Raw genomic sequence first — 6,041 nt, 5'->3', positions numbered from 1 at the left:
CACATATATATATTCACTCTTTTTTAAGATTCCTTTCCCATATATGCCATTGCAGAGTACTGAGTGTCATTCTCTGTGCTATACAGCAGTTTCTTATTAATTATCTATTTCATATGTGAAGTGAAGTGAAGTCACTCAGTCGTGTCCGACTCTTTGCAACCCCGTGGACTGTAGCCTACCAGGCTCCTCCGTCCATGAGATTCTCCAGGCAAGAATACTGGAGTGGGTTGCCATTTCCTTCTCCAGGGGATCTTCCCGACCCAGCTTTAACCGCTTAGCCACCAGGGACGCCCAGTAGCGGTGTGTATATATCAATCCCAGTCTCCCAGTTCTAGCCCCACCTCATTTACCCCCTGGTAACTATAGGTTCGCTTTCTACATCTATGACTCTACCTTTGTTTTGTAAATAAGTTCATTTGTACCCTTTTTTTTAAGATTCCACATATAAGTGATATGGTATTTGTCTTTCTGTGTCTGACTTACTCTACTCAGTAAGACAATCTCTAGGCCCACCCATGTCCCTGCAAATGGCATGATTTTATTCTTTTTGTGGCTGTGTAGTATTTCATTGTGTGTGTGTGTGTGTGTGTATATATATATATATATATATATATATATATGCCACAGCTCCTTTATCCATTCCTCTGCTGATGGATATTTGGGTTGCTTTCATGTCCTGGTTATTGTAAATAGGACGACAATGAAAAATTGGGGGTACATGGTTCAAATTATGGTTTTATCTGAATATATGCCCAGGAGTGGGATAGTGAGGTCATATGGTAGTGATAGTTTCAGTTTTTTGAGGAACCTCCATACTGTTCTTTGTAGTGGCTGGATCAATATTCACTCCCACCAACAGTGTAAGAGTGTTCCCTTTTCTCCACACCCTCTCCAGTTAGTTCAGTCAGTTCAGTCTCTCAGTCGTATCCGACTCTTTACGACTCCATGAATCGCAGCACGCCAGGTCTCCCTGTCCATCACCAACTCCCGGAGTTCACTCAAACTCACGTCCATCGAATCAGCGATGCCATCCAGCCATCTCATCCTCTGTCGTCCCCTTTTCCTCCTGCCCTCATCCTTTGCAGCATCAGAGTCTTTTCCAACGAGTCAACTCTCCACATGACGTGGCCAAAGTACTGGAGTTTCAGCTTTAGCATCATTCCTTCCAAAGAAATCCCAGGGTTGATCTCCTTTACGATGGACTGGTTGGATATCCTTGCAGTCCAAGGGACTCTCAAGTCTTCTCCAACACCACAGGTCAAAAGCATCAATTCTTCAGCACTCAGCCTTCTTCACAGTCCAACTCTCACATCCATACATGACCACAGGAAAAACTATAGCCTTGACTAGATGGACCTTGGTTGACAAAGTAATGTCTCTGCTTTTGAATATGCTATCTAGTTTGGTCATAACTTTTCTTCCAAGGAGTAAGCGTCTTTTAATTTCATGGCTGCAATCCCCATCTGCAGTGATTTTGGAGCCCCCCAAAATTAAGTCTGACACTGTTTCCACTGTTTCCCCATCTATTTCCCGTGAAGTGATGGGACTGGATGCCATGATCTTCGTTTTCTGAATGTTGAGCTTTAAGCCAACTTTTTCACTCTCCTCTTTCACTTTCATCAAGAGGCTCCTGAGTTCCTCTTCACTCTCTGCCATAAAGGTGGTGTCATCTGCATATCTGAGGTTATTGGTACTTCTCCCAGGAATCTTGATTCCAGCTTGTGCTTCTTCCAGCCCACGGTTTCTCATAATGTACTCTGCACATAAGCAGGGTGACAATATACAGCCTTGACATACTCCTTTCCCTATTTGGAACCAGTCTGTTGTTCCATGTTCAGTTCTAACTGTTGCTTCCTGACCTGCATATAGGTTTCTCAAGAGGCAGGTCAGGTGGTCTGGTATTCCCATCTCTTTCAGAATTTTCCACAGTTTATTGTGATCCACACAGTCAAAGGCTTTGGCATAGTCAATAAAGCAGAAAGAGATGTTTTTCTGGAACTCTCTTGCTCTTTCCATGATCCAGCGGATGTTGGCAATTTGATCTCTGGTTCCTCTGCCTTTTCTAAAACCAGCTTGAACATCTGGAAGTTCACGGTTCACGTATTGCTGAAGGCTGCCTTGGAGAATTTTGAGCATTACTTTACTAGCGTGCGAGATGAGAGATCAAATTGCCAACATCCACTGGATCATCGAAAAAGCAAGAGAGTTCCAGAAAAACATCTACTTCTGCTCTATCGACTATGCCAAAGCCTTTGACTCTATGGGTCACGACAAACTGTGGAAAATTCTGAAAGAGATGGGAATACCAGACCACCTAACCTGCCTCTTGAGAAACCTATATGCCGGTCAGGAAGCAACAGTCAGAACTGGACATGGGACAACAGACTGGTTCCAAATAGGAAAAGGAATACGTCAAGGCTGTATATTGTCAGCCTGCTTATTTAACTTATATGCAGAGTACATCATGAGAAACCCTGGGCTGGAAGAAGCACAAGCTGGAATCAAGATTGCCTGGAGAAATATCAATAACCTCAGATATGCAGATGACAACACCCTTATGGCAGAAAGTGAAGAGGAACTAAAAAGCCTCTTGATGAAAGTGAAAGTGGAGAGTGAAAATGTTGGCTTAAAGCTCAACATTCAGAAAACGAAGATCATAGCATCTGGTCCCATCACTTCATGGGAAATAGATGGGGAAACAGTGGAAACAGTGTCAGACTTTATTTTTTTAGGCTCCAAAATCACTGCAGATGATGACTGCAGCCATGAAATTAAAAGACGCTTACTCCTTGAAAGGAAAGTTATGACCAACCTAGATAGCATATTCAAAAGCAGAGACATTACTTTGTCAACAAAGGTCCGTCTAGTCAAAGCTATATTTTTCCAGTGGTCATGTATGGATGTGAGAGTTGGACTGTGAAGAAAGCTGACCACCAAAGAATTGATGCTTTTGAAGTGTGGTGTTGGAGAAGACTCTTGAGAGTCCCTTGGACTGCAAGGAGATCCAACCAATCCATTCTGAAGGAGATCAGTCCTGGGTGTTCTTTGGAAGGAATGATGCTAAAGCTGAAACTCCAGTACTTTGGCCACCTCATGTGAAGAGTTGACTCATTGGAAAAGACTCTGATGCTGGGAGGGATTGGGGGCAGGAGGAGAAGGGGACGACAGAGGATGAGATGGCTGGATGGCATCACTGACTCAATGGACGTGAGTTTGAGTGAACTCCGGGAGTTGCTGATGGACAGGGAGGCCTGGCATGCTGCAATTCATGGGGTCACAAAGAGCTGGACATGACTGAAAGACTGAACTGAACTGAGATGAGTGCAATTGTGCAGTAGTTTGAGCATTCTTTGGCATTGCCTTTCTTTGGGATTGGAATGAAAACTGACCTTTTCCAGTCCTGTGGCCACTGCTGAGTTTTCCAAATTTGCTGGCATATTGAGTGCAGCACTTTCACACCATTATCTTTCAAGATTTGAAATAGCTCAACTGGAATTTCATCACCTCCACTAGCTTTGTTCATAGTGATGCTTTCTAAGGCCCACCTGACTTCACATTCCAGGATGTCTGGCTCTAGGTGAGGGATCACAGCATCGTGATTATCTTGGTCTTGAAGATCTTTTTTGTACAGTTCTTCCGTGTATTCTTGCCACCTCTTCTTAATATCTTCTGCTTCTGTTAGGTCCATACCATTTCTGTCCTTTATCGAGCCCATCTTTGCATGAAGATGGTATCTCTAATTTTCTTGAAGAGATCTCTAGTCTTTCCCATTCTGTTGTTTTCCTCTATTTCTTTGCATTGATCACTGAGGAAGGCTTTCTTATCTCTCCTTGGTATTCTTTGGAACTCTGCATTCAAATGTTATATCTTTCCTTTTCTCCTTTGCTTTTCACTTCTCTTCTTTTCACAGCTATTTGTAAGGCCTCCCCAGACAGCCTCTCCAGCATTTTTTAAATGATTTATTTAGTGTATCTTTGGCACCTGCAGGCTTTTCCTAGTTGCGGCAAGCAGGGGCTACTCTGCATTGCAGTGGGCGGGCTCCTCTTGCTGTGGAGCATGGATTCCAGGCCCCCGGGCTTCTGTGGCTGCAGCCCATGGGCTCAGTAGCTGTGGCTTAGCTGCCCCAGGGCATGTGGAACCTTCCCAGAGCAGGGATCAAACCTTTGTGTCCTTCATTGGCAGGCAGATTCTCATCCAGTGTATCACCAAGGAGGTCCTCTCCAGCATTTGTTGTTTGTAGATTTTTTGATGATGGCCATTCTGACTAGTATGAGATGATATCTCATTGCACTTTTAACTTGCCTTTCTCTAATAATTAGTGATGTTGAGCATATTTTCGTTGCTTTTTGGCCATCTGTATGTCTTCTTTGGAGAAATGTCTATTTAAGTCTTCTGCCTATTTTCTAACTGGGTTGTTAGGGTTTTTTTTTTTTAAATACTGAGCTGCGTGAGATATTCGTATATTTTGGAAATTAACCCCTTGTCGGTTGCTTCACTGGCAAATATTTTCTCCCATTCTGAGGCTTGTCGGTCATGAAGATTTACCTCCATGTTTCCTTCTAACAGTTTTTAAGCTTTAGCTCTTAGATTTGAATCTCTGATTCATTTTTGGTTTATTTTGTATATAGTGTGAGCTAGAGATTCAACTTCGCTCTTTTGTTTGTGGATATCCAATTGTCTCAGCACCATGTATTGAAGAGATTGTTCTCTATTAAATACTCTTGACACGCATCAAAAATCAATTGGCCATAAATACATAGGTTTATTTTTGAACTCTCCATTCTATTTCATTGATCTATATGCCTATTCTTATGCCAGTTTCCACACTGTTTTGATTGCTGTAGCTTTGTACTAAGTTTTGAAATTAGTAAGTGCGAGTCTTTCAACTTTTTTTTTCTAGATTGTTTTGGCTATTCTTGGTCCCTTGAGTTTTCATATGAATTTTAGCTTCTCCATGTCTGCCAATAAGCCAGTTTGAATTATGAGAAGGACTGAGTTAAATCTGTGGATTCTAATTGGAGAGTACTGTCGTTTTAAAAATAGTAAAACTTCTTACCCATGAGTAGGGGGCATCTTTCAGTCAATGTAGATCTTTTATTTTGCTCAACAGTATGTTGTTGTTTTCAGAGATTAAATTCTGCACTTCTTTGTTAATTTATTCCTACATATTTTATTCTTTTTGATACGAACTTAATTTGTTTTCTTAACTGCATTTTTGGATTGGTCATTGCAAGTGTATGTAATTTATTTCTAACAACTTTATTGAGATATTCATAAACCATACATCTCACTCATTTAAAATGTGATTCAATGGTAGAAGTTAATTGATTTTTGTATATCCTATATCTTATTAACTTACTGAATTCTTTCATTCTAACAGTTTTGGGTGGATTTCTTCAGAACACAAGATCATATTACCTGTGAGGAGAGATGGTTTTATTTCCTTTTTTAAAATCTGGATTCATTCTCCCCACCCCAACCCTCACCTCCATCAGCACTCCTCAGCCTCACGGCTAATATCGCTGGAGAGAAACTCCATAAAAGTTGTGAGAGCAGACATCCTTTTCTCTTTCCTTTTTTTCCTTTCCTTTCCTTTCCTTTTCTCTTTCCTTCCTCTTTTCTAGGGGAAAATCATTTAATCTTTCATCAGTAAGTATTATGTTAGCCATGAGTTTTTCACTGAGGTCCTTTATTGGATTGGGGAAATTTCCTTCTATTCCTAATTTGTTGAATGTTTTTATAAAGCAAGTGTGTTGTATTTTCCTCAAATGTTTCTTTCTGCATCTATTGATTTATGTTATGTCAGTAATAATGTCCCTTTATTCTTATTCTTAATTTTAGTCATTTCAGTCTTCTCTCCTTTTTTCATCAGTTTCGCTAAGTTTATCAATTTTGTTGATCTTTCCAAGGAACCAACTTTTAGTTTGTGTATTTTTCTCTATCAGTTTTCTACTCTCTATTTAATTTTCATTCTCTATTTGTTTCTCTTGCTTGCTTTTGCTCATCTTTTCCTCTTAAATGTCTTTAGGTGGAAGTTTAAG

The sequence above is a fragment of the Oryx dammah genome, unplaced genomic scaffold, assembly GCF_014754425.2.
Source record: "Oryx dammah isolate SB20612 unplaced genomic scaffold, SCBI_Odam_1.1 HiC_scaffold_17, whole genome shotgun sequence".
In the NCBI taxonomy this organism is placed as follows: domain Eukaryota; kingdom Metazoa; phylum Chordata; class Mammalia; order Artiodactyla; family Bovidae; genus Oryx; species Oryx dammah.
Note: the sequence above shows the minus strand (reverse complement) of the source record.